The sequence below is a fragment of the Lathamus discolor genome, chromosome 9 (genome assembly GCF_037157495.1).
Source record: "Lathamus discolor isolate bLatDis1 chromosome 9, bLatDis1.hap1, whole genome shotgun sequence".
NCBI lineage: Eukaryota > Metazoa > Chordata > Aves > Psittaciformes > Psittacidae > Lathamus > Lathamus discolor.
This window is the reverse complement of record NC_088892.1, coordinates 17,461,855-17,486,280: the sequence shown is the minus strand read 5'-3', so window position 1 is coordinate 17,486,280 and position 24,426 is coordinate 17,461,855. Positions and strand designations below refer to the sequence as shown.

General features: G+C 37.0%; 1 long non-coding RNA gene across 2 annotated transcripts in view; it reads left to right on the top strand.

The window, feature by feature from the left end:
- The first annotated feature begins 16,267 nt into the window (after nt 1–16,267).
- LOC136019557 (uncharacterized) overlaps nt 16,268–24,426 on the top strand; it is a 63,863-nt gene continuing 55,704 nt past the window's right edge. For both annotated transcript variants that reach the window (XR_010614949.1, XR_010614948.1), the window contains exons 1-2: nt 16,268–16,331; nt 16,415–16,466. This is a non-coding gene — a long non-coding RNA (uncharacterized LOC136019557). The remainder of the gene's footprint in view (nt 16,332–16,414; nt 16,467–24,426) is intronic.

The window sequence follows — 24,426 nt, the reverse complement described above, 5'->3', positions numbered from 1 at the left end:
CTGTTGGATACTATCACAGTGCTTCTTCTGTAGCCATATTTTGCTGTTTAAAATGTTGTGTACCTCTCCTGGCACCTGCTGTGATCAGAGAAAATGGGATTATGTGTAATCCTAACTCCTGTGGTACAGGCAATGAGATTATACATCTCCTGGAGCTATACTTTCTTGCACTACCACAAATTATAAAAAAAGAGCCCTGGAGACTAATCAGTCATCAAACTCCTGCAAAAACTAGGGAGAGAAAAAAGAAAATAACAAGAAGATTTGTGCCGCTGTCTTAGTGATAAGCATTAGTAGAATAACAGCTAAATTCTTCCCTAGAATAGTAGCAGAGGGTAAAATAGCTTTCTCTGTAAATGTTTCCTGCTAACAGCAACTGCAGTAGTCCTGTTAAAGGAACAACCCAGAACTTTTTCAGAGGAAAACTTCCACTGCCCTTCTTTCCCTCAGGAAAATTTGTTCTCTGTTTTTTTCCCTACTGGTGTTTTAATTGGAGTTCTAGAAAATATCTATCAACCTGTATATCAGATAATAGCTAGCTTAGTTTAATGATATGAATCATGCACATATCGTTGTGATGTGTAGCAGTGCTGGAAAAGAACACATATACACATCAAACTGAAGAAATTTGGAAATTTAATAGATTGAAAGAAACTTGATGCTGAAGACTGCAGTGAAGACGAGTCTGATGACAAGTCTGTCCCTTTGAGATGCTGAGTTCTCTTACAAAGAGTTTAATAGGAGCTGAATATACAGAATTGGGCACTGAGTGATTTATTCACTGGGTTGTTTTCTAATGAGACAGAAGAAAAGATCATAGATGAGAAAAGTAAAATATTCAATAGTTTTGTGATTGCTCTCCAGAAGATAATCCTCTCAGTTAATAAAACATGGTGATTGCTCCCTATTTAGGTTAGGGAATTTTTTACTAGGCTCTTTCATCCATTTAGTATGAAAAAGCAAAAATTAAACATGAAATAACTTTTTTTTTTTTTAGTAAAAAGTAAGATTAAAATTCAAATTCATTAGGTTTTCTTGTAGAGCAGAGAGGCTTTGAAACTTATTTTGGTAGTCAGTTTCTTATGTCTATTCCACTAAACTGGGGTGTTAGGAAGAAGAAGAAATTATTTTAGGAGAAAAATCTTAAAGTAATCTTTTTAGTTTTCCTTTGTAATAATGTCACAGTTACAGGGCTTATATATATATGTAATTTTATACATGCATATTTAAATATATAATATTTATATGTATATATATTCAGCTGTATCCACAGAAGGGAGTTGATAAGTATTTTGCTGGATCCCTTTGTAAAGTTCTCGGTATAAGATAGTCTGTACTTTCTAAGTGTTCTTTAATTCAAACATACTAGGTAGCCCCTCTGCCAGCCAACATTACCTCACCCTAGGCTGTCAGCAAAGAAGGCTTGTCTTCTGTTTTGTGCCTTTTTCTTTCCTAATGGAAAATCTGGCACTAGAAAAAAAGCAGTGAGGGTTTTGTGGTAGTTAGGTTAGTATGCACAGTGCTGTATGGCTTTTCCCTGTGCATTTATTGAATGGTAGGTACAGATACTGAAATTTTTATCAGACATTACTTTGCAACTGTACCAAAGTCTTTTTTTATAAGACTGATGTAATACCAATAAAGCAGTGTTGCATTATATAAGCAAAACCAGCTTCCTTTGATTCTTGCAATAGGCAGTGGAGATTTTATCTCAACCCGACTTAGCAAAATGATAAAAGTGAAATTGGCTTTTTCTAAAGGTTCTTTTTTCCCTTTATTCTGTGTACAATTTGCAGCTGTTAATGTTGATGAAATACATCTATAGATGAAGAATTGAGGAGGAGCAGCTGCACTGTTGCCCCAGATAGTCGCTAAACTTCCAGAGAAGTTTTCTATGATAGGATTGAAGGCAGCAGCACCTTAGGATCTCTTGCAAAACTATATAAATCATTTCTATCTGGCAGTCACACATCAGCACCAGAAATTCAAATGAATTAACTTCATCTGTTGAATAGCAAGTGCTATGATGATAAATCAGGTAACATCATAAACATTGTTCTGTCTGCCTTGCTGCTGAAAAAGTTAAGCTCCATCGGAGAAGTGCAGTATGAACATGTGAGCTGAAGGGTAAGAAATTCAGCAAATCTTGGGCCAAAATAACTGACTAGCATGTTTACATTTCATTCAGCAGCCTGGTCTGTCGTTCTGCATGCCTTTTTTATATGAATAATGTGAAGAACAAACTTACCAATATTTCTATGAGGATTTACAAGCTCTCTCAGAATCCCCTCAATTTTTTGAAACGCCATCCTGGTATCTGCACTCTGAGCAGCTAATCGTTCATCTGCATCCTCTCATTGAGGCTGCTTCCCAGCAAAGGTGTGTGGTTGCTGGGGGAGAAGGGAAGGAGAAAACCATCTTTTATGGCAATCTGTAGCTGCAAGTATGATAGCTTGTTCAGTCTTACACAGTTCAGTCAGGTCATACTCACTAATCTTAGCTGGAAACTCAGGCAAACCAGACACCAACCCATGAGGATGCATTTCCTGAAGGCTGTTAATGTCTCATTCTCTTCGGGATCCTTCCCTTTAGAAGAGCATTTAATAAATACTTCAAAAGTACAAAGTGATCATGTTCTGTGTTAGATGCACTTGTGAATACGCTAGACACTAGGTCTCTCCAAAATTTAGGGATACATGGGTTATAACCAGGTGTGAAATCATTCTGTCTGCTATCTCTGATTTGAACATTTTATTTATGGTTGAGATCTGACAGATTAGAAAGTAGTTGTAGGAAACCTGAAGGTGCATGAAGAAAAGCTGTTGCCCATCCATTATTTCCATTGCCGCTGTTCCCCCAAATCCCCCTTTCTGCTTTCCATAAGGTATATTTAAATTAAGAACTCAAGACTGAGATGATGATGATGATGTGAATGACCATCAGCACGTCCAGTATCTGACTTGTCAGATCAGTTATTCCTCTACTGCTTCCTCTCTTTCTCAGATTGTCCTGGCAACTGTCACCATCATAGCTGATTTATAGAGTGTGCCCATCAAGGAATACATTTTTGCCCTTAGATAGTATTCATACCTCCATGATTAGACAATTGTGCATCAAAGTGTTTAAAATAGTTGGCAGAAGAGGAAAATAAACTATGTGTGACTGATGAGCCAGCTGAGCAGGTAAAAGAATATAAATGGGAGGCTTTGAGATTATTATGTGATGTGTACTTGTATCAAAGCCAGTTTCTGTTAATGGTGGAATAGCATCTAGTAATGGCAGCACCTTATTGAGTTACTGTCAATCTCTGTGAAATTATCAACATTCCAGCCAAATTTTCAATTTTTGTATGTTATTAGGGAAGCCTCACAACTTGAGTCTATTTGCAAGGAAGCAAAGAAGATGAATTCTTCTGGAAGACAAATGAGTTGGTACATTGTGTCATATGGATATGACTAGAATTTTATTTCTTGTCTGCAAGCAACAACAATAGACTGTATGGGTGTATCTGGCTGAAATTAAGATGTAGAAGAACGAGGACTAGCAACAAAAAAGGACTGACAGATGTCTGGTGTCATGATCTCCTAGGGAGAAAATTCTTTATGCTTTCAAGCTTTCAGATTTTCATTATCTATCCTTCTGTAATTTGTTACATCCCTGATTTTGTTTTCTCAGTATTTCTCTGAAAAGTTTCTGATCCATCAGTTTGGAATTTGTGAACATAAGTGTTGTATCTGCCATTCAGCAGGGTGTTTAGGCTTTGTTAGCTATGGCAGTGTCCTTGCTTCACCCACCCACTCTTATCTTCCCTTGGAGCTGCTTGGGAAAAGAACTATTTCCCTTAAAGACATGTATTTACTACATTGTTGTATAGTTTGATAAGGGTGATCAGTGCCTATATAGACAGCAAATTCACAAGCAGCTACTTTTATAAAGACTATTGGAAAATAAGGAATAGATGAAAAAATAAGAAGGCACTTTGAAAATAAATTGGTGCCTCGGAAAATGTCTTGTGCAAAATATGCCTTTGAAACTGCCATGTCTGGTACCATTCTTTTCTTTAAATATGCAGGGTTTGCATGTAAATGTATAGCTTAAAGATATTAAAAGTGGTAATCAAATAGCATTCCATTTTAAACACCTTGGCAAGTCTTCACAATGTCATTTATATGAAGGAGGAGTTTCTTAATAAAGAGATGCCCTTGCAATAAGGCTGCTAGAAGATCTCAGATTCTACAGTTCCTTATCCTTTTTGCACAACACAGTTCCGTCTGGATTTTTCTTCTTTTCAGGCATGTATGTTACATGCACATCATCAAAACGGCTGCTTGAATAACTCCTTGACACTGTCTCATACAGCAAATAATTTGAAAACCTAGATGTTTTAATTGTTACACTTTTTAATGTTTATGTTCTGTTTTAGTGTAACTTCTGATCATTCAGCTCATCAAATGATAGGAAGTATTTCACTCTATCTCACTCCCTTCATCTGTCCCTCCATCTCTGCTCCTTTACTTAGCTAGATTTGCTGCAGATGCATTTAGCTACTAGAAGAAGAAATTGCAAGTGTATGAATAATTGTTTTTAAGTCCTATTTAATGTACTATATGTAGCATGAGTTTCCTGGAAATCTTTCCATATACTGTTTGGTAGGAAATAGTTTCCAAGCAAGTTAAAATGTTGATTTGATAGCTAAACCCTTCCCAATAGTCATGTACTTGATTCGTTTATAAAAGGAATCCTGTTTTAGGCTGAGTGATTATAATCAATTTGCTGTTACCAAGTGATCAGAGAAAGGAGTCATTCCGTGTAATAATATGAAAACCCCAAAACAATTAATGTTAGCAAAAGCACTCTTAAAATTCAATTCTGGAATACACAATTTAGATCAGTGTTTATCACATATCAGTAAAAATCCCAAGATAGTTTAATATGCTAAAATATGGGGCTACTTAAGCTGTTAATTTCCTAGCCATGTTTAGATGAATATCATAGACTGGGACGCTAAAAGCCATCTAACATAAATGTTTAATGAACAAATAAAGCTGTCAAAGGCAAATGTGCGTTGCACATTATGTTTGTATTTGATTTGGGTAGACTGTGCAGTTAGAATCGTTGTCTGATCTAGGCTTAGAGGAAGTCTGTTTTCCACAACTTGGAGCTTTACTATGTTCTGATTGTTCACAATCTGATTGTGTGGGTAACTGGAGTGTTGTGTGGCTTGGCTTTTAGGCCAGAAATATAGAACCAGTGATCTAATTCTTCAGACTTTCCAAGCTTGCACATAGTTTTATCAATTAGACTAACCTTCAGCTGTAAGCCTTCTACTGAACCTTTAAAAAAACACAGACAAGAGGACAAAAATCTCCTTTTGCATCCAAGCGGCGAATCTGATGATGGGACTTTCTGAACCTCCAATATTCTAAAGGATCTAACATAAAGAAACATATTCATCAGTAGAGGAAAATTTTGTTTCTACAAATACCTAGAAGATCCATCTATTAAATAAGAAAGCTCAAAGTGATTTTTACAGTATGTTGTTATAACTCCCTAGAACCCCATGGTTTCATTTCTGTTTGGATCTATTTCATATAAGGCATTATTGATTTTTCAGCCAGCATGGATCTTTGGCCAAAAAAAAAAGGAATAAAAATGATCAAGTCTTGCACTCTGGATTTTTCTCATGTTTTAGAGGCTTGTAGAATGCTTTTGGAATGCTGACTTGCTGAGGTTTTTCCCAGGGAGGTCTAATCCCTAGCAAAAGCCTATGTATTAGGCAGAAAAAGATTGTGTGCTGAGTGAAAAAATCTGTAATAAGCTCTGGTGAAGGTGATTATATGTATATGCTTCAACACATTAGTGGAAATCTTAGGAAACCATAGTAATTTCAGCAATTCCTTCTGTATAAAAGGGCATAATTTTTATCGCAGCCCTCCTGCAAATGTTTTAATCAAAAGAGGTAACTTTGAGCCCAAGGACTTCATTTAACTGAGACCTTCTAAAAAGAAGATGAACTTTTCTTTGGATAAAAAGATAATGTGACATTAAAATCTGAGAAGTTGATGCTCAACGGCATAGAAATAAATGGCCAAAGCCTGGAAAACAGCATGTTCTACAAGAAAATAAATTAGACAGACATAAGTATAGTGACTGCTGAATTTGTACTAATCATTTGTAAATGAAATCCTCTTTTCATTAGCATTTCCATGCTCACATGCATAATTTACGACAAAGGTTTGCAGGCACTAACACGGCTTTCATAAATTAGTGGTAATTTTGTTGTTGCTGAAACCTAGGAAACTTTTTTGTGCAGTGAGGTTTTATATATGAAGAAAACCATAACCTTGATTGCCTTAAAGTCAGATTTAGCGCTTAAAATATATGTAATGGGCCTGTTTTCCATTCTGTATTCCTTTTCGTAACTGTCTGTTTGAATGCAAAGTAAGTATAAAAAATGAGCAGAGCTACCAGAGCAAGATTGTAGGTTTAGGCCCTATGTCTGTAAAATGCTGGAATAATTTGCTAGGAGGGCATAGGCTGAGTGTTTTATTTGTTTGCTTAATGGCTGCTACAAAAACAATTAGAAGTCTTATGTGAAAGGTGTCTCACTAGCAAACCCCATATATTGCTGTCATTCACCTGGTGCATGCCATTTTTCCTTTTCTTTGTCTTTTTTTCCAATTCCTCAACCCCATCCTGTTCATCCCTCAGAAATCTTTCCTTTCCACTGGATTGGGGCACACTGACACAGTGATGTGGAGAGACGGTAGAGCTTCTCCTAGCTCCTAAATCGGAGAATAGAATTTCCAAAGCAAATCTGACAATATGTCCTCTCACTGAAACACTATGAATTAAATAAAAGTCAGCTCCGTGAGTGAAGTAGCCAGGAATGCAGCTATCTGGAGGCAGAAAAGACATAGGAAAATTGAGGAAAAATAATCCATTGATTGTTGGAATAGTTACATAGCTACTGTAAAACATTTGGAGTAGGTAAGCAGGTCCAGGTGTTTGGTACAGCTTTACCCAATAGGAACCAGAAATTGAAGAAGCTGCTGTGATTTTTAAATTATCTGATGTTGAGAATGTTGCTGGTTTTCTGTTATTCCTGTAGCCATTTTAAACGGAGAAGTTCATTTAGGGAATCTGGCCAACTTTATATTTTGGAAAGAAACCTTGCATTGTGGTTCTCTTCCAGAAGTGCTGGACTGTGCTTACAGAAATACACTGAAAACTGTAACCATGAATATTCATTTGACCATTTTTTGCAAATTAACTACATATTTTGTTTTCATGGGTCATGGTCCCTTTGTGCTGCTTTTATTTGTACAAATGCCCTTGAAATAATGGGGCAGCTTCTCGATGCTGGGTGCTGCACTGTCAACATGGTTCAACAGGGGCAGATGGCTGAGTTGCTCTTTTCTGCTCAGCTCTCTCTTGATGCTCCCAGTAGTTATGCAAGGGAGGAGAAGAGAAAATATTTTCCTGCGTTCCCATTTTCCAGCAAAACCTACAGTAGACCAAAAATGGCTGGGACTAAATGGCTAACCTTATTAGAATGAATAGAATTGCTTTACAGTAGAGAACATATCTAAACCCTCTGTAGTGTTAGAAGGAAATGGCTGCTCATGTGCTTTGTGTGATTAGAGCACTGCTCTGTGAACTGCTCGGGAAAAAAGTGCAAAGTCCGTTTAGAATTTATAGGATGTCTGCACCATTGGTTTCAATGGATTTTTGCTTAGTGGAAAAACAAATTAATACAGTAGTGTAATAGCACTGTGGCTGCTTCTGCATCTTATGAGATAAGAGAAGTATTCAGGCCCTTATGAAGTTATGTGTACATTAAAACACAAAGGAAATTAAAGACTGGAGAGCCTTTAAAATAGCATTATGGTTTGATTCATGAAAGTGAAGACACTTTGGATTATAGAAAGAGCAACTTCCTGACAGAAAGTGCTGTACAGAGTGGTGTACAATGGATTGTGTAGACTGGGAATGCACATGACGTTTGATACAATACCTTGCACAATGTGGGTTTTTTTGAGAACTGTTTGGGATCCTTCTCATCTGCTGCTTTCACTCCTTTTTTCTCAGAAATTTTTATTGGAATAGGTAAGACAACAATATTACTCCAGAAAGAAAGCAAATGTATTTATTCCAAAGCCAAAAGAATTCAAAAAAAATTCCGGAAGAATTTTAATTTCATAAGGAAAGCTGGAGCAAGTCCCGCTCTACAGCTCTGACTGGGAGTGGATGAGGGACAGTTGTAATGCCCCTTAATCCACATCTGTGCTTATCCTCTCCCTGGGAACCAAGTCATCCTGCCGGGCAATGCTCTGCAGTGGTGGTTAAGGCAGGCTGGGGTCTCTCACAGTAGTTATGGTTATGATGTATTGCCAGCTGGCACAAGAGGCTGTGCTGGTATTGTGGTAGTGGTGGATGTAAATTGAATTGTGACAAATACAGAGGGAAGTGCATTGCCTGAGGACTGAAGTCAATGCTTGCATGTTCTCAAGCAAAATTATTTTTCACTTGCACCATTTTTAAGCCAAGTAATTTTAAGGCACTGCATATGTTATGTTTTATATACATGGCATTTTTCCCGCAGATGCATGTCAGAATAATAAATCATCACTAGAGAAGTTTTTGCCATGCTTAGTAATTTCCTTTGAAATGGTTTTTCTACCTATGTAATATGCAAATATTTCTTGGGAATATAAGAAACAAGTAAATCAGCTCATTTTACACTGAAGATGTGAGTGTAAAAATTCACTTTTTTCTTTTGCTGGACTGACTTTACATACTGAAGTGGGTAACAGAAATGTGTCAGTGGAATTTTTTGTGAGGTTTAGAAGTTAAATTTATGCCACTAATTACAATCAGTGAAAGATTTATGGGTTTTGGACATGAAATTTCAAAGTATTATTTGGGCAGACTTAGTATAGGGTAATAAGGAAGGATTTTAGTATAGCGGTAAGATCCTACAGCTAAGGTAACAGCTTTATAGGAAAGACTAGAAGTCGGTTTCTTAAGCAGCATAGTGTAATGTAGAATATTTGTGAGATTTGTTAGAAAATCTAACTTAAAAAACTCATTTTCTTTTGACAGACACTTCAGATCACTATACTATTAAAAAAGAAGTATCTCTCATGAAAGTTAGTAGAAGGAGCTCCCCCTGAAGTGTTCAAGCAGTTTAAACTTGTTGTTTTTAAAATTTATTACTTCAGCGGAGATAAAACAAAGCTAAAAGACCTTCATTCAGGTATTACAAAACCTGAAAAATTAAATTGAACACTGAATCCTTCCTCTTGCTTCCCTTGAAAGAGTACCAGTCTTCGACTTCTGAATAGTTTAGGAACAGTTTAATGGCCTCTTAGTATTCTTTTCTTAGTATTTTAAATCTCAAAATACCTGTCTGAATATTAGTCATGATTAGTTTTCGTGTGACACTTGGCAGACATTGAGCTGAAGTCTGCCTTCAGAATGACACTACTGTACCTGGTGAAGCTGTTAAGCGTTAACGGAGGTAGACCATTTTGGCACTGTGACATTTGCTATGGAAGAGTCCTGGAGAATTTATCATAAGATGAGAATAACATTTTGAAAGCATCTAAGTAATTCAGAAAGAGAATGAAGTGGAAGACAAAATCTCTGAAAACCCACTTTTGGGAAATATTTTTGTTCTCTGCTCAGAATGGACACAGAAGCTTGTCTTTTCATGGAAACCAAATTGTCTTAAAGTACATCTGGCTGTGTTAGTGTGTCCGGGCTCATTGACTTAAATCCTTGAAAAATTTTCCCTAACTGATATAATTCCCCTGAAAGGATAGAATGGCTGTGTAACAGCATCTGAGGTCAGCCCTAGTGCTCTGAATCAATCTGTCCCCTGTCTAAAGGCATGAGAAGAGGAAGTGGGTTTAGCAGAGAAATGGTAACTACATCTTTCAGCCACAGTTAAAAACAAGGGCATAGAGCGGCACAAGAAGTGAGTCAATGTAGTACTTTGCAGCATAAATGCAATAGGATAGTGGACAACAGTTATCATACCAGACATAAGCTCGTACATTTAATGAGTTTTTTGAGTGCGGTGAGTGTTGTTGCACTACATCTGAGAAGCGGGATTCAGGCAATTACAACCTGCACTTAGCAAGACAGCCATCTAAAAAAGACTGATATCGAAGCTAGTATGTAGGAAATTACATCCTTAACATAAAATGCTCCCCTCACCCCATATTAAATTAATTCACTAAGCCAGAGGCTTTTTTAAACACATTCTTTTAAGCTTTGATGCTTCAAGGAGAGGAAATGCCATGAATTTTCTTAATATTCATCTTGTGATTCTTTACATTCTGCTTTTCTGATTTCCTAATATGAAGAGTTGAGTGGTTAGTTAAAATTAACAGGAAAATCCCACAGCAGTAGTGATGATAATTATAGTAACAATAATAGTAATAATAATATGGTTATTGAAATGTCACTAAATTTGGGTGCCCAATTTTAGACTGTTTTGAAGACATGTGTTTCAGTTAAGAGCACAATTGCTTCAAATATCAAGCCTTTTGAGGAAGGCTCAAGGTGCCGACATTAATCTGAAGCTTGTTCTTGTGGTTTTGAGACACACCCCTTACATTAAAACCTGGCATACTGGTCTTCAAAAGTACTCTTTTCCTCTTATTGCTGACCTTGCTCGTAAGTAAGAAGAGTTGAATGAAATTTATTGGCAGCTTTTATAATTGTTTTGAAACCACTCTGCCTTTTGACTTTGTAATCGAATAAGTTGGCAAAGCTTTTCAAAAGAGCCTAGAAGGTCATTGGAAAATAGCTGACCTCAGCCTTACTTAAAACTACATTTGATAACATATGTTAAAAACAAATTAACAGTTTAAAACAATGGTACATTGATTGGCCAGTTATAATGGAATTTCTGTGAAGTATATACAGCATTACCACCTCATTAATAACGCATTAGTTCTTCATTATTGCATCATTACAATGAACATCAGAAGAACTAATAATGTCTGGCCACAGCAAGTGTTACCAAAATCATTCCCAGTCTTTGAAATTATGTGGCCCGTGGTCATTCCTGACATGCATTTTGTTTCAGTGATCCAGGGTGCTCTTAACAGCATGGCAAAACATAGAATAAATTAAAGCACTGCAATCGCATACCTTCTGAGGCATTAGCTGTATCCTACCCAAGGCAAACAAACTGCGAGTTAGTGCTGGGTAACTGTGAAATCTCTTCGACCCTTTCTTTTACTTTAACCGAGGTCCAGCAGGGCTATGTGACTGGAGTTTAAAATGCATTAGAAGGAATTTGGCCTGTCTTTTCCTAGCAGAGGATTTTCATTGGTCTATAAAAAACGAGCAGTGCTTAGACAGCTATTGAAACCAATTCAGGGCAGTTTTTAAAAAACAGCAATTGCTGTCAGAGCCTGTTTTTGTGAGGAAAAAAAAAAAAAAGAAAAAAGTTTCTATAAGCATCAAAGCAGTTGAAATCTCTTGTGCATTCCACAGCATTAGAAATGATTGGGGAGCACAACATTGCATTTGGAAATAATAAATATAACACGGTTTGAGTAAAAAAAATCACAGCACTTTCTTGTGTGAAGATGAAATGATTTAATCTTTTTGGAGTTGTTTTGCCTGGTTTTCTTATAGAAATGTTTTAGCAAACTATTTTAATCAGTCATCTGATCAAAACCCACCATTCCACTCCTCATTCTCCTGTCCACATCCACTCTACATTCCCCTTCATCCAGCTGATGGATTTGTAGGCTGTGCAGTGCTCTTAGAAATGCAGTCTGTGCTGCTACTGATGTGAAACTTTTAGGATATGACCTAATCCAACAGTGGGTGGCAGAGTTAGTAGAGAAGGTAAAAGTGGCAGTGCTAAATGGCTTCCTAGGAAACTATAAAGATGCCAAGGATGTCCCAAACAGCCAAATGTGCATTCTAGGACCGGAGGAAGCTGAGTTTGATTCCTTGGTGCGCTCGCATTCGGTAACCTCAGGTGTGTCACCTGAGGAGCTGAGGCATGGGGTTACTATCTGCAAAACAAGGGAAAGTGTGTTCCTGGCTCATGCATTAGCATCACTGCTTTACATGTGCCAGTTTCCTTGTTAGAACACTGGGGACTGGAAACATGCAAACAGAAAGGAGGACAAACACCACAGATGAGAGGAAAGGAGACCCTGTAAGTGGGGCACAGGACTTGAAAGAAATGGTCCTCCAGCTCTGTGACAGGCAGAGTGAGCTTGGCAGAAGGAGATGAGAGGGAGAATGAGCCTGTCATCTGAGAGGGAATGAGAGCTGACCTGGCAGCCAACAGAGAACAAGGGCAGGAGACCTGCAGATGTAGGAAGCTGCGGGGAAGGGAACTGCCCAGCTGCCTGCCAAATAACACTGCAGAGAGAAACAACCCCAGGTGATCTGTCTGTTTGAGTGTCTGAGATCATTTGTATTTTTATTCATTCCAGGGGGCTGGAATTTATGGAGTTCATAAGGACAGGGTAGTTATCGTGACTCCATTCTCCAGGATGCCTTCTAGAGAAGCTTTTTGAAAAAAAGAATCAAACTGTTTCCTAACAGTGCTTCTAAAAAACTCTCAAATAATGTTTTTTCCTCCCGGCTTCCCTCTTTACTCTCAGCAAACCACCTCTTTGTATCTCTGGTTTCTGTCTTCTGTATCATGGAAATTCTAAGCAGTAAAGCTGCAACATTATCAAATGCATGAAATAGGAAGTAAAGTGCACAAATACGTTCTCTTAACCCGAATAACACACAGATGGAGGATTTCTGCTTAAAAAACCCATACAGAACAAACTCAAGCCAGTGAATTGCTAATCCAAAGCAAACTACTCTTTGTTTTCAGATGTGTTTTCTAAAATGTTACAAACAGAGCCTGGAGGAGTTATAATTCATGAAGGAGTACCTGACACAAATACTTGCTGTTTGGGTTTTTTAATAACGAAGCACACTTTGCTTTTTTTCAGATCTTGATTTAATTTGCCTCAGATTTGATATAAATGATTTGAACTTGTTTACAACTAGCAGAAGTGTCAGAACTGATACATTAGTTGGAAAACCCCCTATATTTTCTCCAGTAGTAATAGGGTTTTATTATTATTTTTCAATTTTTCAGAATATGTAGCAAGAACCAGCGGTATTTGGTGTTAGTAGCGTGGTGAGGCAGTCATAACAGAAATGGTGTCTTTCTTGCTTAAAGGTTCCCAGGAGAAATATAAGGAGAAAAATACTCACCCTAGATATGGAACAAATCAGACTAACTCCAGGGTAGATAAAACAGTTTTGAGTGGTGGATGATGCATAAGCTTAATTAGGTTTTAGAAAAGACAAACTGCAAAAGCACCCCCCAAAAATAATAGAAATATAATTTATTGTCAGTTTATGTCTAGGAAATCTAGTGACAGAAATGCAACATGTCTAATGTAATACTGTTATTTGTATATGCCATGATTATAAGCTTAACAGTTTCATGCTGCTGCAACCTTTTGGTTTGTTACCTGAATTACACAGAGGAATTATGGAATTATTCAACTGTCTGAAAGAATGCTAGAGAGATTTTCAGCTGAGTTTCCTAACTGAAAGAGCATTTGCTAAATCTGGTTAGAATTGAGCATAGCCACGAACATATTGAAATGCCATCAGTTTGCAATACTTCACTTTCAAAAACTCTCCAGAGGTAAAAATAGTTGCGACTTGGAATGCCTTACAGACTCCTTGTTTCCATATGCCTAATTCCCCTAGAGCTGGAGGCTGCATGTTGTAGAGTAATTAGGATTATTTCAGGCTAGATTGACATTGCCAGTGGAAATAAAGAGAATATACTCAGATGAAAAGGCAGTACTAATAAGGTTACAGAAAGTGGAAACCATAGGGAGCATCTTGAAAATAATGGTGTAAAAGAGGGTGATTTCAGATCAGGTTTATGTCTGACCTTTGGTTTTGTGCACAGTAAGAAGTTTCGAGCAATGGCTAACGTAGTCTCATGGTTAGACATAGTTACAAACCCCAAAATCCTGGGAGAACAAGAACTGGTCATTTAATTCTTTCCTTTAGCCTATGGTAGAGGTGGAGAATAAAGAAATAACTCTTAAAGGCGATGCAGAATTTTTTGTCTCTGTGAGAAAGACTGAGGAAAAAATTCTCCAGCTTCCCATGAGACAATGTTATCGGGGCACCCTTTGTATTGGCTGGTGCCCGTAAGGCACCGTCCAGTTGTTATTAATAATAAGTTATCAAAATTAATAATAAGTCGTAAGCAAATGTGCACTAACAGAATTCTATTTATTTATTTATTAATGTTGTGAAAAAAGATGTTGTCATCTCAAGTGACATCCTGAATCGTAGCATCAGTAAACTTAGTGTCAGGTCATTTCCGTAGGCTTCTTATAAATCTGTGGGGGTGAAAACATAAAGACACATTTCTATCTGTCTATACATACGTGTACATAAGTATGCATGTGTATATTTTCTTGGGGGAGACAAGGACATGATAAATCGTTATAGAAACATTGCAATGTAAAACTTCCCGAATTTACCTATTAGAAGCCTGGCCAGACTGATCATATAGTTGCACTACAAGCTGGACACTGAACCACAGTCTTTTTGGCTGCGGGCACTGTCAGCATAGTAAGAACAGATGGAGCAGATGTAGCTGTAAAACCACTCCAAGTGCTTTTGCCAAGGTGCTACTTGCAGATGAGAGCCTGGTTCTGGGATGGCCAGGAAGGAGAACTTCCCTTCGTTTTACTGGGGTGGTTTAAGTAATTTGTAAACCGGAGGAGTACAAATTTTTCAGAATAGCAGGTGCTCTAGACTTCACAGAGTGTGGCCAGAGCCAGCAGCAAACGGGAATGAGGATAAAGAAGCTGGCAGACAAATCTTCGTGTATTGATTTTCGCCTGCCAGAATGTATATTGGATGAGGCTGGAGACCTGCTGACTCTGTCCTCTCCTAAAGACTGCTGGAACATTCAGATTATGACGCCTGTGCAGCAGCAAACTCAGAAAGCCTGATTCTTATCTACAAAGTCATTCTGATTTTAAATGATAAATCACATATGCAGAGATTTTCATTCCTTAGACCATAATATGGGCTAAGCAGTTACTTACTTTTCATTGTCTTTTTGGATGCAGATTACTGTTGATGCTACAGTTCAGGTAATGATGTTGTCTTTCTAATTAGCTGCTCAGGATTGCAGTTTTTCCCCGTATGTGACCGTAAAATTTCCATTAATTCAAATGGGAAAAGATTACGTTTATTGTAGAGAGTACAGAGTTCATGGCTTTGGTCTTGTTATTGTACCCTGCTGCCAAGGACCAAGGTAACCATTCTGGTCCAGAGCTTTTATTTGTGGTTTAGTCAGTCAAGACACAACGTCTTAATGGGACTTTTTCAGAATGAATATTTTCAGTGACTGAAGAGAAGCTGAAGATTTCTGTCTTGATTTCAGTTTTATTGACAGATCTGGTCCACGTCTTTGAGAACACAAGGGGAATTCCTCACAAACCAGAGATTTTTGTGAGTAATCATGAATGGGAGCTTATAATTTTGATAAGCTTTTTTTAAAAAATTTTAGTTTCCTTTTTATTGAGGTATCCCAGTTTAAATTATCCTGTGTTAGAAATTAACATATTAAACTGGGGAATTGTGAAACAGTATTTGCTTATTTAGTGTGTCTTAGGGTTCTGTCAGTGTAAAAGGGCTGTAGTCAGAATGTGAAGGCCACTTAGGTTTCGTTAGGTGTCATTATCTTCTTAACAAGTTAAGTAAACTATCCGATTCCTGTTAATTCATCTGTGTAGTATATAAGGAATAACTGAGTGATTCAGAGCCATTATTTAATTCACATAGTTAGGGAAATTTTTTGAGTAAGGTCCTGAACTACAAAATGGTAAAGGTAACCTGGTCCCATGGATTGCTATTGAAATTAATGCAAACCTAACATTGACCTCCACAGGGACAGGCTACCTGTGATTAATGGGTTTAATTAGGCTTCACTGGCTTTCCTGTCTGCTCTAGGGGTCTTCTTTTTTTCTTAATTCTAAGTGTTTAAAGTCCTGAATAATACTCACCTGTCATCTTCCACGCGGTCTTTTAAACAGCCTTTGTAACACAATCTTAAATGTCAGTCATGTGTGTTTGCATTCTGTTTAGCAATTTCCCTCCGGTCAGGTGGTAAAATGTGTGCTTCCTTTTAAGAATAAAAGCTTATTCACTATGCTCAATTAGGAAGCACAGGTGAGAAGTCTTCAAACAATTTCTGTTTTGGTGGGTTAAAGCAGCAGAGGAAGAGATCCATGCTTGGTGTATGTGTCTGCTTTACACCATCAACAACTATGTATTGATGAGAGCAACCTATGTTATATTTACAAGTTATTTTGTTACACAGGTATGATTACATGATTCTTTCTCAATAGCCATGGATGTTCTCTACTCTAAAAGTGAGTTCTTTCTTACTTTACTACTGTAGACATGATTAAATACCAATGGTGTTTTGTTAATAAAGGGTGTTGTTTTTAAAGGGTCATCTAAGTAAAATAGTTAAAACTTGCATGCTGACATAGCTGAGGTTAGTATGCCTCTTGTTAGCGAAAGTGCTGTGCTGCTCAATGAAGCTACTTGTACTTTAGAACTCTCTCCTTGTAACTGTTTTTGAATAGTCTACCTGGTCAGAAAAGTCAGGTTTCTCTTTATGTCCAGAGTTGCTGCCCAGCCTAAAAGGAGTATAGCCTTTTCCCACAATTAATAGTGGCAGTATGTTGTTCTAAAGAAGCTTTCCTTTTCACAGAGATAAAACTATGTTGCATTGGAGACCAGAAGTTGGACCAATGTGTTTTTGTTTCAGCTGTATCTCCTAATCAAACCTCTGTCACTGAAATAAGGATATTTTCTAAATTGTACAGTACAGGTTTTGTTCCCTTATAATGAATAAGAAAATTGTGTATGAGCTGGAGTTTCAGTACATCCTGTGCTTTTCAATTTAGGTATAAATCATATGCAAATTATATTCCTGCTGATGGACCTTTAGGATGGCAGGGGTATTGTTCATCAGTATTGGGAAAGTAGTGTAATGAAACAAGTATTTCACCCTGGTATCTAGTATGAACAGCTGTCTCTTCTCTAATTCTATACTAAATGACTCCAAATCATCTGACTGTAGTTAAATCATCTTTTGAGTTTGCATTTCTCTTTGAAGATGTCTAATATTTAGTGTCCTACACAGTAAGTGGCCTGGAAGAGAAGTACCTCAGCAGGAATATTTAAGTGGTGTTACCATAGGCCCATTTGATTACTCATTTCTGAGAAGGGGGTTGTGGCAGCTCTTCATGCATGGGACCCTGCAGTATCCATAAAGTCAGATAGGTTCTCTCATGTAGGTGGAAGAAACATGTAAGACACTGAGGGAACCACAATGGAAAATCAGGGTGATGCTGGTGGGGAATATTGCTGGGGCAGATGGCTCCCTGGGCACGAGGGCTGCTTGGTAGTCACCCAGCAGTGCTCAGCATACTGGGTGAAACTCAGCACTGTTGGTCTGCTTGACTTTGCCTGATTGTAAGGCAACTCATAAAAGATCTGTGAAAGCACAAAGAACTGCAAAAACTTGAAGTATTGGGATATTAAGGTCCATCTGAAAAAAATCTGGGATTTATTCTTTTCTCTATAGAAGTTTTTTCTTACAGAACATTACGCAAAAAAATATTTTAGAGAATATTTCTTTGGTGTATAGAGAACTGTACCAAGCTGAGAAAGAAAGTAATTATATTGTGAGTAGAGGATAACAGAAAATGAGTGTTTAATAACATCAGAACATAATGGTTAGTGACCGGCAGTTTAAAACAAGTTTTCAAAGTCGGCATGATTGCACTCTATGATGATATGTGGCAGCATCTGGAAATCACCTTAGAGCAAGATTTGATGAGAATTGATTGTAGCAGCATCATTGCAAGTTTGTTATCTGATGGGTGCTAACTCATGGCAGGTGTTTGTTTATCTTGATTAGATAATGCTGCAAAGACTTTTACATGGCTGGAAAAAGGAGAAGATTGTTTCATCGCAAGAAGGGTATGCTGACAGGGGATGTGTCAGAGCTAGTTAAAAGACAAGGAAAGTTTTGTATTTTGATGCATTTTAAGGAGAAGAAAGGAATACATTTGGAAGTTACATTGATTGGACTGTTTTGAGGGGTTTTTGTCCATGTTTTCAACTTAGGTTTAAACTACTGGTGTGTTTAGTGCATGCATCAAATCCAGTAATACTGTCATATTTCAGTGAATGTTTAGCAGGTATACTTGTGGAGGGGGTTCATGTGCATACATTAATGTTATGATGACCATGGTAAAAGAACTTGCTAATAGAGCCAGAGAGATGGAAAGAGTTGAGAGGAAGTGGATAAGTAAAATAACAATTTTCTTGTGTATTTTTGGCTTCCTTATTAAAGGTTTCTGTACTCATATCTTCTTGGAAAGCATGAATCTGACATGGTGAAAGATAGGAAATGAAGGATACTCTGCAGACTAATGGAAATCTACTTTCAAATCAAGTTTCTGGCGTGGTAGATAGCTGTATTACAACTGAAAGCTGGTGGCCATATTGCACTGCACTAGCTATTCCGATGTGTTTATATACCATAGTTTAAGTAACTGTCTTTTGATGGATAGAGGCTAATTAGGTACGAGGTATTCCTAATCTCTTAATAGATGACCACGTTGTCTCAGAAATTGAAACACAAGAGTTTTATTTCAAAGAAAAAATGTTATTTTCCCTTAAATAGAAAGAGGTTAAAAACTGAACCCATAAAAATGGAGATCTATTTAGATATAGATATAGAATAGACAATTATAAAACTCCCATTGCTTTGGTTTTTTTAAGAAAAAAGGAAGCTGTAGAGCTGCACTTTATTTTGCATGAATTGTAATGATCACAGTTGTTCATTTAATAACTGCAGCCGCTAGCCAGAGAGGTCTTTAAAAAACTAAAAATCTGAGTATTTCAGAATATCCCATGTACTCTGTAACTGTAATTAAAAATGAAGTCTTTTAAATTAGTTCTTAAGGCAAGGTTTTTTTCTATGTTTATGAAGTACAGAGGGGTAGAATTTGGTAAAATTTGATTCATAAATATATTGATATCATTTCTGTAAATGTTTATGTCTTTATAAAGCACTTATTAAAGTAGCAGCTAGGCTGTATTTGGGGCTAGAAGAATGACTCCCATCAGCCTCCTTGGGATTTTTTTTCCTGAGAAAATATCTTTTAGAAAATGTAATGGTACTTGAACCTACATTACTTGCGGAAGTATTGCCTACTTATGCCTGCCTGCTCACTCCCTCCATTGCGGTGTCACACAGATACAGAAAAAACACTTCTCTTTATAAATTCAACTACCACAACACATTTGTCTTAAGTCTTATTTTCCAGTCTCATTATATTCATGTGCTGAATGATATCAGCTATGAATTCCTGATGTTTCATTCTGTGTGCCACCCATAGAAAGCGAAGAACAGCTTCTCCTGAACAATATCCCAGAAAAATAAAGCAGAAAAACTCCAGAAACAGATATGGTTAACCACATGCTAACCGCAGGTTTTCTCAGGCAGTCAGTTTGTAAAAGTAAGATTTAAAGGAATGTGTTGTTTTTTCCTCTGATGGCAGCTGTGTGCAAATCTAATGCTTACTATGTCCATGGAATAAAGTGTTGAGATTCCTGCCAGATATATCTCTTTGTGCCCTCTAGAAATATGTTTGAAGAATGTATTAAAATGCAGTATCTTAGCAGACTTCATAGGAAATAGAAAGCAATGGAGTTACTTTGCTACAGGTCATGTTTGTTGCAACACCAGGAAGACATACTAATGGTGATCTTTGGAATCTCAGGTTGACATAAGAACTAAAAGAACCAAACTATAGAAACCAGATTCCCCTGTGTCGTAAACTGGCATAACCTGAATGGCTAAGGGCAAAAACCATACAAGTGGGTGATGAGATTTAAAAAGAAATGGTGGATATCCCAAAGAGCTATCAAAATGATCTAGAGCTAAAGATCAGAGGGGCAAAATGGTTCTGCTTTGTTCACTGGTGTGCTTTCTGGTTTTGCCAGCCAAGGCCTCTCTGAACAAGTGGGGCCCTTGGCAGAATGCTTTGGATATCAGTGATACTGCCTAGTTGAGCTCTGTTATCTTTTACAAGTCCTTCCAGCTTTGCTGTGGTTCTTTGGTACATTAAAATAAAAACAAACCCCCTAAACCCCAGCTATTTCTCCTCAGTTTGATCCTGCAGCCACTGACTACTGCCCTCTCATGACTTCAGAGTGCAGATAGTCTTGTGCTTTCTTGTTTTAGCTTGATGCTTTCCATTTCCAGGATGAATTGATTGGTTTAGCCAGTGTTTTGTTTTTGGAGCAGCAATGAATGTTATGGGCTCTTTGTTTAGAAAGTTGAATTATTGCTTCATAATAAATAGACCTATATCCCAAACAAAACCTGGATCTGAAAGTCCCCTAATTTTGAGGAGGTTTGTGAACAGGTTCTGTTCTCAGATTAGCTACTTTGTTGTTATTAGAGGTACTCAAATACTTCAGCTTCAGAATAATTACTATTTTCCCCTTTTTAATCCATAAATAAGGGCATTATAACCTTTCTGACTGATACAGTTTCTTCTGTGTATTTCCCCATATGTGTTGTCCATCCACTTCCTACCAAGTATGCTTGTATTTCTATGCAGACTGAGAAAGTGAAGTCCCCAGCAGAGTCTGGATTACAGCAGATGTAGCTTGTGACCTCAGAGATACCTTTAGATACCTCAAGTATCAGCAATCAAAATCTTGACCCATCTTCTCCAGAGAGTGAAACGTAATAGTAGTCACAAAGACTACTCTTCAGCCAGGACATTTGGTTCTTCCTACAGTTAGCAGGGACTGAGAACTTCCTAGGGACAAAAGCTAGCTCCTGAGTCATTAAGGAAGAGATGATACCTATGGTAATTGCAAAATGTCCCAGAATTTATCTTTCTTTTTCCCCCTCTTATAGTCTTTCTATAATCAATATATTTATTATTTATTATTAGAGGCTTCCTCCGAGAGCAATAATATAAGAACTGTACTGGGAAAACCCAAAGTTTATTTAGTCCCCAGAATCCTGTCTCCATCCACAGTAACCAAGAAAGACATGTTTTTGTGGTGAGGTGGGGAGCTCTAATCTATATCCTGTACTGAAAGGTTGCAGGCGCTAAAATGAGTTTTAATTAAATTGGCTTGTGTCTTCCCTGTTAATTGATCATGGAAATCCATGCTGCCATAGTTCATATGACAATGAATATAGCTTATGGCTTTAAAAAACATGAGAACTACTTGAAATGTCAACATACCAAGGTATTTTGTCTGCTGTGTTTATTATTTAGTTACTGATTCAAGATTTTGCATATGGTTTAGATCATTAAATTCAAATAAGGCTTAAATATACCTAATGGCTGGCTAAATTGGTTATATGGTATTTATGTCAATAAAGAGTAAAATTATATTACAGAACAACATGAGTAGGCTGAGAGAGCTCAAATTGTCAATATGATGAAAATTACTCAAAGAAAGCAATTAAAACTCAAATCCATGACTAAATTGCTATTGGTTCTAAGTACAGTGGATCCAATTACACATTATATTATAGTGTACTTATGATCATGGGTGCTGTAGCAGACTGTCTTGTCAATATACTGTCAATAGAGAATTAGAAAAACAAATTATCATGGCACTGAAATAATATGGAAATTTCAACCAGCATTCCTCCAAGCTATTAAATGGCCAGAAAAGAACTGAAATCTGCATATGAACTAATGTTACAGCCTGCAATTTTATATTTTGCCTTCATCACAGAAATGTATATAAACTCATAAACCACAGGTTCTGATTGCACCCCACTGTAAATGAAAGTATGAAAGAATACAGAGGAGAATATTAGTAAGAAATTCTGCAGAGATTAGAATTAACTGAATATTAACTTAGTACATAAACCTTGAGAATCATAGAATAATAGAATAGTTAGGGTTGGAAAGGACCTCAAGATCATCTGGTTTAATTAAGGGTCTTACAGAAGGATATTTATATTGTTTAGTATAGCTACAGTCTTGATACGCCTCTATTCCTGAGGCCTGGTAGCAGAAGAAAAATGTTCGCGGCTGGGGCAAAACTGAATCTTGCATCACAACAGATCAATTTTGGCATTTGATTGTGTTCTGCCCGTACCAATGGAAGGTACTTGCACAGTGCATATTGCCAACCTTGCATACAGCAGGGCTGTCAACTAGACAGTGATTCTTCTCTTTCAGTAAAACATAAACCCCATTGCCATCAGAGTCCTTTTACACATTTAGGGTGCTTGAGCTTTTCAGGGTTGGAAATTATATTAAATACAGGAACCTGAAATGAATGACTTAGAATTCCCTTCTTGACTAAACACCAGGGCTGTTACTAGCTTTGCCGTCAAGATAGGCTCTATTTTTAACTTTATCTTCTCTTGCAATCCATATTTTTGGTATCTTGAGGTTTTTTTTTTGGTTTTTTGTTTGTTTGGGGTTTTTTTCCCCTGTGCTTTACACTCCCAGACTTTCGCTTATGGTCATTCCCATGAAATCTAAGTTCCATGTTAGCAGTGGTACCATGCAAATCAGTGATTGCAGTGAATGGAATTTCATTTCATAAATGTAAACTGTAAAGCTTATTATAAATAATGATGTGACTACAGTTTTTATACACTGAAACTCCAAAAACAGCATGGAACACAGCTGCTTGTCATTTTTCTGTGAGTCTTGAGGACGTAGAACATAATCCACTAAAATTAGCATTTGATACAAATTTTTTGGTATTATTTTATGGATTCTCTTTTCGAAAGCGAAAGAGAAGGACCATAGAGCAAAACGTTTAGGTAAGCCCCCAGTCATCTCTTATTTGATTTATAGATTTTTCTTAATGAAAATTTAGTAATGCTTATATTGTGATTGTATCCAAGCATAGCAGGATATGAAAGGATAGAATCCGCAGGAATTCCATGCAATATCCAAAGAAATGATTATGAAAATTAGTTATCAAATCATAGAATGGTTTGGGTTGGAAGGGACTGTAAAGAACATTTTGTTCCAGCCCCACTATAGCACAATAAATACTGATCATTTCCCCTTTAAATTGTAATGGTCTAAAATACTGGAAAACCTGGAACATAGGTGTGGGTAGTTTTTTTTTTTTTTTTCCAAAAGTGCTTGGCTTGGTTGTTTCTATTTAGAGATAAATGTGTACTACATCAAGGAAGTTGCTGTGTTCTTTCTACGCTTCTGCATATCTCTGACATCTCTAGAAGATATATGGTCATGGTAAAGTAACATTTACAACATTAAAAAAGAAAATTACTTCATGGCAGTAACACTAACAAGAAGTTGGACTGTTGTAGTAAAACAGAAATCTTCCAAAGCAGAGATTGCTGTGATAATTCAACATTTCTTGAGTGTCTAGTGCTGTAAAGTGATGCTGTGAACTTGATCTCTAATCATGGTAGTGTTAATGTGTTTTGGTTTTTCTTCAAAATATCTTATTTTACCATTATTCTGATTCTTCTTATACTACCTCCAGATCAGTCAATATTGGGTTGCAAGAACTACGTATCTACTCATAGTCACTCAGTTTAAATAAAGAAGAATTATGTAGCTCTTAATTTATTTTTATAATGTATATTGAATATATTGGCCTAGGGGATTTACTTTTTTTTGACCCTGTGCACAATATAGCTGAAGCTTTTTGTAGCTTTTTCAAGCAGCACAGAGCCTAGCTGACGAGTCCATTCTGTAAACTGGGTTTTCTGTCTTGCATAGATGGTGTCTGGACATAACCCTGGCATTAGAGCAGTTCTGCTCTAAGTGGTTACAAAGTTCTAGCCTGTCTGCATGAACAGAGGTATTTGGAGTATTCCAGGGATTTGCATTTACAACAATAATGGGAGAGTATCTCCCCATTTGTTTGAGAATCAATAGTTTGCATTCAAGTAGAAATATAGAAGAAAGCTAGTTAGCCTTTATAAAACTAATTCATTAGGTTTGCAAGGCACAGCAAACACTAAGAAAAAACAAGCTACAGGTAGCATGCAAAGGAGAATACCTTTCTTCTTTGTTTTTTGCAGGAAAGGATGAGCTTTGAAAACTGTCATTACAGATGTGGCAACAAAAAATGTTTCATTTTCATTCTGTCTGCTTCGTTTACGTTAGTTCTGTATAGGCTTTTTGAATCTTTATGTTGACTCTGAATTTGATTTTTCCTCCAGTATGGAAAGATTGAGTTATGGTAGAACAAATTTATTTTCTTTTCACCTGGTTTACACAATAGAACCTGGGCAAATTGGATTTCACTCATAGTTCAGTCACAGGA